General features: G+C 45.1%; 1 long non-coding RNA gene across 1 annotated transcript; it reads right to left on the bottom strand.

Moving 5' to 3' along the window:
* Positions 1–344: 344 nt before the first annotated feature.
* On the bottom strand, positions 345–2,018 carry LOC119095420 (uncharacterized). The gene is made up of 3 exons (XR_005093893.1): positions 1,948–2,018; positions 1,055–1,242; positions 345–612 (listed from the first exon to the last, which is right to left on the bottom strand). It is a non-coding gene; the product is annotated as an uncharacterized LOC119095420 (long non-coding RNA).
* Between the last annotated feature and the right edge of the window lie 6,933 nt (positions 2,019–8,951).

The raw sequence follows: 8,951 nt of genomic DNA, 5'->3' as shown, positions 1-8,951 counted from the left end.
CCAAGTCCAACGTTCCCGTCTACTCGCATCGAGTATTGAAAATTGGCCTAGCCAAGTACTCGGCGTCAGCTATGAGCTATGACATCATCTCCATAGTTCTTTGGTCCTGAAAGTGGAATCGAATACGTGATCAAGATGCTAAGATGCTACCTAAGATAATCGAATACGTGTTAAGATAATCGAATACGTGATCAAGATGCTAGAAGATACTATCCAAATATATGAGTGACTTAAATTCTATCGGCATTTGCTCGGCGTTAAATTTCGTGCATCCTGTGGTGCGTCTTCCACGGAGATATATTAACTTTAACTGGCGCTGGCAGCACCAACACATTCGAGATCGGTCATGTCGGGGATAAGCCTGTATTGCACATTTCGATGACATGTCACAACCGACGCTCGAACACAACGCTCGTGGATGTAACAAGCGTTTCATGTTTGCCATTGCGGCGCATGCCGAGATGACTGTGACTGCGTCACTCAGCAGTCGGTTTGTTGGATTGAGACGGCACCAGTGTCGCTATCATCCGTATTGCCAAAGATGGTCTGTGAGCTAAACTTATTGGCTTTTCCGATATTGACGCTGGATGCACATGGTCCTCTGGCCGTTCCCTGCAAAAAAAGACATTCAAACAAGAGTACCATACGTTTGTGCCATGCACTGGATGTGCATTGCACGCTTGCCACGCTGTTCCGAGCGAAGGAGAAAGACACGCCTCGCGGTGGTGCAAGGTTGCACTGAATACTCATGTTTTACCACCCGAGGCAGCGAGGTAAATGGTCCTGCCAAATGTGCGCAGCTTGCTTTAGTCTTACTCGATTACTAAAGCATGTTTACGTTGCACTACTGTGACGTGAGATTCCGAAGTAATCGAGTCCAACGTAATGCTCATGCATGCAGTGTATCAGAACGCATGTTATGTTTGCTAGCCTGACTGAATAAACTAAGGCGGGGTTTTAATCTAGTTACCGGAACGCAAACACTCAGTCCATCAATTCAGTCCATCTTTGCCAGACGTGCTCGTTTGACGGCTCAGTTTTTGCGCGTTCTTACCCCTGCAGAGGCGCTGACAGACGAAACCTTAGTGACACCACCAGGGCCAATGCTTGTACCACTGGTGACCTCGCCCGAGGCACCCCCAGCAGCTTCGCTGGTAGGAATGCAGATGCCGCTGAAGCAGAGAGGCTTTGCCCAGCCCACGGAGACGCAGACCACAAGGAGGAGAGCGACGACCTTCATGGCTGTCGCAACACAAATCACTGGTCAAACCACGAACAAACTGCTGCTGACCTGAAGCGATGACGGTGCTTTCACATGCCCGTTGGCGACCATTTAGCTCGCGGGCTCTAGGACATGAAATAGGGCAGTGCTGGTGAAACCCATCCTCATCCGTGGCTAGTTACTGTGAGGAAGACTACGAGCACCCACTCCTACAAAACGAAATGTTCCACATTTAAATATATTGAGGCGAGCATAATATGGAGAAAAATGCTCAGAACTATTGATATGCTTTTTGTTGGGCCCATGCGGTCCAAAACAACTAACTTTAAGAGGCACCTTCGTCAAAAAATTTTGACCTGTACTTGCCAAGGTCATTTCAGACAATTGTCTCCCCACCGCCCTCTGTGAAATAATCGCTCAAGTATAGTTTTTCTCTTGGAAACTAGTCCCGTTTTGAAGCTGTCAGGAACTTCGGGTTTAACTTTTCAACTTTTCAACTTTTTTCAAGGAACTTTTCAACGTCCGGCAGGTTGCAAACCACTTTGAATCTGAGCATCTCATCCAACTAACAAATTGTTGTTTGACATTCTGACTAACTATCCGCCTTCTGCCGCCCTTTCTCGGTAAGCTCGTTCCCACCAATAATGATGACACCCCAAACTACCGCATTTCCAGTCATTCCCACAGTACCGGTAGCCAAGCCGGCCTCCGCTGAAGCACCTTACCTGGTTGAGTGATTGCACTGCTGCGACTGCTCGTCCCTCTTCGGTGTGCACCGGATTTATATACAGGCGAGCCGGTCTAGAGCCGGTGCAAGCACGTGCACACTGCCGGGCGGCGGCCGAGCCTGCGCACCTTTCTGTGAAAATCCTGCGGTGGATTGTAGGAGATCACTGGGGAAGGGCTGGTTGTTCTGGGGTCGGCTCTTGTGGCATTATTTTGGAAGTACCTGGCAGTGCACCGTGAGGCGAGTTATTTGCGAACCGCCTGCAATCTAGGGAAGATGTTTCTGGTAGTTTTGGGGTAGTTTCCGAGGTGTTCAAAGCATGCGAAAGCAACAGAGATATTTGTACGCCTGGTAGTACGAAAACTTTGTCTACGGCTCAGCGGTTCCCCAGCCTGAATTCAGTGGGAAACGCGAGATTAAATTGCTTTCTCCGGGCAGGTTTACATCCCCTGCGGCTTCTCCGGTTCAAACAGATGACCATTTCACCACATGCGTGCAGACCCTACAGGTGTTTTATGGCTACCCACGTGTTTGTCACGACGGTCAGATGTATAAGACATTAAACTTCTTGGTAACGCAATTTTGAACATTGGAATTTGAATAATTTCATGTGACGGATATGACAAACTGAAAGCGTTTAGGTGATTGGAAAAGCTGACTATGGATATATTTTTCACCCAGAGACATAAACTCCTCACCATCCGCGAGATCCCGCTGAGACCAATTTGAAATCACAAACTGATCTAAGATCGACATGTGTCTTCCGCCAGGCTCTTTCTACATTAATTTCGAAACGCGGTAGTGAGGGGTCGCATCGCATATATGTTTAATGACGTTGCCCTGACACCAGAACGAAGCTGCATTTGATGAAAACATAGGTAGGAAGTGCCCGAACATACATGAGGCCTGAACACACCCCATCTTCATGATCTGACATCAACGGCATGGTACTTACTGGCAAGGGTGGTAAAGCCCGCCAACTTGGTGTAAAAAGTCGGCAACAAAAATGTTTAGACTCACCCAAAGCTTGGTGCCAACCACTTTTCGGACAGGAAGTTTTGGTGACGACCAAAATGAAATGATGTCGCACACTATGCGAAACATAACGCTAGATCTGCATACATAGATGTTATGCCTCGATTATAAGGCGTTTTGTCATATAACACCAGCAAACGTTTCCGTAGACTGTTAACCGTTCTCTACGCCACCATGGTATACTTTTTAGATTTCATTCCAACCTGGCGTCAAAACTATTCTGTGATTTTTAGTTGGTCCGCCAGACCCGGGACAGGTCTGCGAAAAATTGATGTATTTTCTATGGCCCGGGCGGTGTGTGCCCCGAACTAGACAGTATAAAATACTGAAAACAAATTACAAAGACGGCCATTCACCCGGCCGCAAAGGCATGCTCTAATCGCTGCGATGGAACTGATGTGCGGTGGGCGGTGACTTTCAATGCACTGCGATTTTGCAAGTGGCATTCGCGCTCTACACGAACTCACGGTGCAAGCGCTAGCGAGTATATAGCAACGCTTAGTGTTAAAGGGAATGTTCCACGCTTGGAGATATTGAGATGGGCATCAAATATGATGGTGAAAGCTGAGTTGTAAGTATTGGTAAGCATTCAAGAGTTAAAAACGCCCCTAGATTGCAAAATTTCGAAGTTTGTAAAAATTGCGCCTCACTTACGTCATGTTTTGATAGCATCATGGAAACATATTGTTACGACAGTGATGCCTGGCCGCATCTGACAGCCAGAGCTAAAACGTGGTGCTGCCATAGTCTTTCAATTCCCTCTGGACTCAAGAACATTTTAATGACTTTAAGAAGATTTCAAAACAGTCGATATCACTGAGGAACATCTGACAATGGCTCAAATCTGGCTTATTATTGAGTTTTTTTCCGGCGAAACTCGTCGTAAATAGCGTATTTGCGTACCTACGAGGAATGTTTAAGAAGCATTCGCATTTTTTTCTTCACCAGTCTGCTGAAACATTCACGAATGGCGACTAACAAGTTGGTCAGATAGGCATAACTTATTGTTTGATGGAAACAGGGAACTATTTGTGTCATCAGAAGATGACTGAATTTGCATAGTGGACAGAAATATTGAAGAAGGCCTGCGTGATCAGTGCCTTGAATGTTGAGTTTGATATGTCAACTGGCCTGGGTCAGTCTCACTGTGACAACGATTTTGTGGGAATAAGATGTCTGTTGCGATCTGTGTAACTACTGGCGGAAGAGAGTAGGTACTTGCAATTTCCAACTGTCATTTTGTTGGCCACGTTGGCGACGAGTGCCTCACTACCCGAAAGTGCTCACGCTTACGTTCGCGACACGCATTCAGCGGGCGAAATCCTACCAACAGCCAATCACTTTCGGCGGGTTATATCATACGTGCCACATCATCGCTATTGCCAATGTATCAGCGGCCATGCTGTTTGAACATAAGCAGAAAACAGCCTGTAGTATATCGGCAATCGTATGAGGTTTCTTTGGCGACTTTAATGCAAAGGTGACTGAAGTAGTCTCCCAATGAACCTTTTTGCACCTTTGCGGGCGCATTACTTAGGCACCAGGGAGTTTTGAGTCTTAAAAAGGGCATGGCTGTGAACTGCATCAAAAGTTTCGAAATATGCCTATTTCAGTTCAGATCCCCATGGGAAAGCGGAATATTTCTTTTTAATTTACCTTAACTTAGATGACTTGTTGTAATATGGGTTTGCTTTGTAGGTTGCTTTCATTTTCGCAAGTTTTGGTTCTCCTGGGTATTCTCCGAGGAATGAGGGTATTACTACTGTCTTACTTAGGTTAGGTTAGGCTAAGTTAGGCTAGCTTGAGTTAGGTTAGGTTAGGTTAGGCTAGGTCAGATTAGGTTAGCATAGGTTTTGTTAGGTTAGGTTAGGTTAGGTTAGGCTAGGTTAGGTTAGGTTAGGTTAGGTTAGGTTAGGCTAGGCTAGGCTAGGTTAGGTTAGGTTAGGTTAGGTTAGGTTAGGTTAGGTTAGGTTAGGTTAGGCTAGGTTAGGTTTGGTAAGGTTAGGTTAGGTTAGGTTAGGTTAAGAGATGTTAGGTTAGGTTAGGTTAGGCAGGGTTAAGTTATGTTAGGTTAGGTTAGGTTATGTTAGGTTAGGTTAGGCTAGGTTAGGTTATGTTAGGTTAGGTTAGGTTAGGTTAGGTTGGGTTAGGTTAGGTTAGGTTAGGTTAGGTTAGGTTAGGTTAGGTTAGGTTAGGTTAGTTTAGAGTGGCTTAGGTGCGTTACGTCACGTTATGCTGGTTAGGTAAGATCGTTACGTCGTATCGAGTCGTAGCCTTACGCCGAGTCGCCGCGTTATATCATATGGCTCGTATGCTCACTAATGGCTTCCTGACTACTACAGTACTCATCTTACGTCAAGTTCAAATAAGATGGCGTCTCACATTAACATCACAATTTTGTGCGCGGATGCAGGGCGTAAAATTCTTCTGATTTACCAGATATGCTCGGTGATAAAAGCTGCTATTTTTGTGAGCCAATTTGTGACAAAATTGCAAAAAATTTAGACAGATTTCAATAGACCAGACCATATTACAAGTTATTATCGCAGCTAAACGAATATCAAACCTTTGTACTGGTGTGTGTCCGTTAACACTTCCTGCGTGAGCATATGGAAATACACATACACATACACATACAGCACATACCGAAACGTTAACGCTTCGTTGTATGAGTAAATGGAGCCATAAGATGCTGCCAAACATAGTGGCTTTAATCAGGATAGTGTTGAGCAGGTGCCAGAAATATACTACAAACTATACCGCATCAGTGTTGCCGTCACAGATCAGCGGCGACACGGTGTTTTTCCCATGCCCTCACATGATTGGTTTTTATACCTTTTTGGGCCAATGGTCACTCCTCACACTTAACAGTATAAATTGCCAAATAACTAGGCTTGCTACTAGTTCCTAAGATCGTTGCTAGCCGCAATACCTTGTGACGTACGTGTTCAGCTTGCTCGGCAGCGTTTTAAAGCGTCGTGCCTTTTGAAACAGATGGTCTCCAACGTTCGCCGCGCAGTGATGCGTTGGGTTCAGCGCGCGAGGCTGTGGGCTGCTGGTGGTAGTGTTCATAGGAGAATCTGACTGGCTAGATCAACGTAGGCAATCGTCAGCTCTTAATGTAATAGCTTTAAAAAGACCTGCCGATGGTGGACAATTGTTGTTTATGAATAGCTTGGCTGTAGCTCCAGAGGTAAGCGTAGGACGCTGGAGCGACACCTGTCAGAGATTCACGTGGGGCTTTCTGGTGCTGAGAGTAACGGCGGCTTTGGGGTAAGACTCTGGGCATTACTCTTGAAGGCCTCTGACATTGCCTGTAGCACCTCAGGCTTAGCGTGTTGATCGGTGTACAGACGTGAGATTAGACGCTTTTTTTCATCACCTTGCATATAAAGATGAATTGGTTTAGGTTTAGGTTTAATTGGTTTTGGTGCGTTACGTCACGTTATGTTAGTTCGGTTAGATCGCTACGTCGTATCGACTCGTAGGCTTACGCCGAGTCGTTGCCTAACATCATATGGCTTGTATGTTCACCAATAGGCTCTTCACTACTACAGTAGTCATCTTACGTCGAGTTCAAATTGGATGGCGTCTGACACTAACATGACGCTTTTGTTCCCGGATGCAGGGCTTAAAAATCTTCTCATATACCGGATATGATCGCTGACAAAAGCTGACAGACACTTTTGCGAGCCAATTGGTAGCAACTTTGCAAAAATACAAGCAGATTTCAGTAGACCAGACAATGTTACAAGTTCCTATCCCAGCTGAACGAAACCCAAAGCTCATTATTGGTCTGTGCCCGTTAACAATTGCAGCGTGAGCAGCGTGAGCCTCTCACATTACTTGTAGCACGTCAGGCTTAGCGTACTGATCGGTGCACAGACGTTAGATGAAACGCTCTTATGTTCATGACATTGCATATAAAGATGAATGAAGGTGGCGGAGGTGTTAAAAAATGTCGTTCGCACCAATTGACACCAATTTTGCACGGGTTTTGGTCAAAATGATTCGGATCATTTTATGAAGTTTGAATTCTGCACCGGTAGTGCTTAAACGAAGATAAGGTAGGTTGCCTGCGTGCTGAGTTGATTGCTGGATGACGTCACAAACCAAGGGTGATATTGTTGTTAGGTGCTTGCAGAACCAAACTGTCGGTAAATGCAGAGCTGCAGGGATGAATTTTTGCAAAATACGTGGGGATGAAGGACGGAGGATGGGGGAGGCACAAGACAAAATTGCTCAGCATGCTTCCAAAAATACACTGAAAACAGTTTTCTCCGCACATCTCACGCGCCTTTTTCCATTCGGGATGTGGAGTGTAGTGTCTTCAAATTGCTTTTGTGGGCTAAGTCCTAAATATGATGAGGAATGAAAAACAAGGTTTCAAATGATTAATAACAAGAAGAAACAACATGCATGATCAGGAGGCACAATTCACTCCCTCCAGCTGAATAAGAAACTACACTCCTTCAAGCTGGTTATGTTCAGCATGCCTTTTTTGACAATTGCATTATGTAGCTCTTAGCCGTCATTCAGTGCTTAAAGGCCAGCAGATTTTACGTAAGTGCAAATAAAGCCACCGAAACAAAAATGGTTGAGTATGCCGCATTGCATTACGTTTGTCTATGTATTGTGATTTATTGCATTTAGAGTTCTATAACAATGGTTTCTGACAAATTTGGCCGCAGGTGACAATTAGACGGTTTGAAATTGTTCGCTGACGGAAAAGGCACTTTTGTCACCTGTGCGCGTGAGAGCGATTTTCATCACCCCGGTGTGTCAATGACTCCGTCTCCCGGGCTGCTCGCTCGTGTGCTCGAGTGTCAGCTTTTTGAGATATGTAAGATGAAACTTTCGGGGCGAACATTATACAGAGTTCAACGTGAGACCATAGGCTCAACGTTTTGGTGAAGTGTCTCTCCATTGAGCGCTGAGCTAACTTTCTTGCATTGTTGAAAGCCGTTGCACGCGTTATTCTAACAAATGGTTTGATAGCTTTGACATCATGGTTTTTAGGTATGGTGGATGGGGTCTGAGGTCATTTGAACGATGAGATCGAAAGTTTACAACAGTGTCCCTTTCACTTCATTTCGACTATTTAGCAGCGTGTGACCTACATCTCATTAGTGTTGATGGTTTTTGTAATCTCAAGGCATTTACCCACGCTTTCAGAGCGCCAGCCATTACATTACGTTTGTTTAGAGCTGTCAGAACATGGTTGGGAGCGAAATGCCAACCGTAATGGTGCGTTATACAACATGAACATCGGTAATCACCCAGCCTTTGATCGTATATAATGAGGTCGTCACCTGCAAGTCAAATGTTCCCGTCTACTCGCATCGAGTATTGAAGATAGGCCTAGCCAAGTACTCGGCGTCAGCTACAAGCTATGGCATGATCTCCATAGATCTTTGGTCCTGAAAGTGGAATCGAATACGTGATGAAGATGCTACCCAAATATATAAGTGACTTAATTTCTATCGGGCAACGAGTTGTTTCCACGGGTTGTATCACACGTGCCACATCATCGCTATTGCCAATGTATCAGCGGCGACGCAGTTTGAACATAAGCAGGAAAACAGCCTGTAATATAACGGCAGTCGTATGAGGTTTCTTTAGCGACATCAATGCCAAGGTGGCTGAAGTAGTCTCCCAATAAACCTTTTAGGACCTTGCGGACGTATATCTCAGGCACCAGGGAGTTTTAGTCTTGAAATGGGCATGGCTGTGAACTGCATCAAAAGGTCTTCAATGTGGCTATTTCAGTTGAGATCCCTATAGGAAAGTGCAACATTCTCTTTAAGCTCCAACTAACTTAGATGACTTGTGATATGGCAATTTTGTGGGTTGCTTTCATTTTTGCAATTTTTGGTTCTCCTGGTTTTTCCCCGAGGAGTAAGGCTGTTACTACTATCTTAATTAGGTTAGGTTAGGCTAAGTTAGGCTAGGCTAGGCTAGGTTAGG

Source organism: Pollicipes pollicipes, unplaced genomic scaffold (genome assembly GCF_011947565.3).
Source record: "Pollicipes pollicipes isolate AB1234 unplaced genomic scaffold, Ppol_2.1 Scaffold_4219;HRSCAF=4965_pilon_pilon_pilon, whole genome shotgun sequence".
NCBI lineage: Eukaryota > Metazoa > Arthropoda > Thecostraca > Pollicipedomorpha > Pollicipedidae > Pollicipes > Pollicipes pollicipes.
Note: the sequence above shows the minus strand (reverse complement) of the source record. Positions and strands in the feature narration are given on the sequence as shown.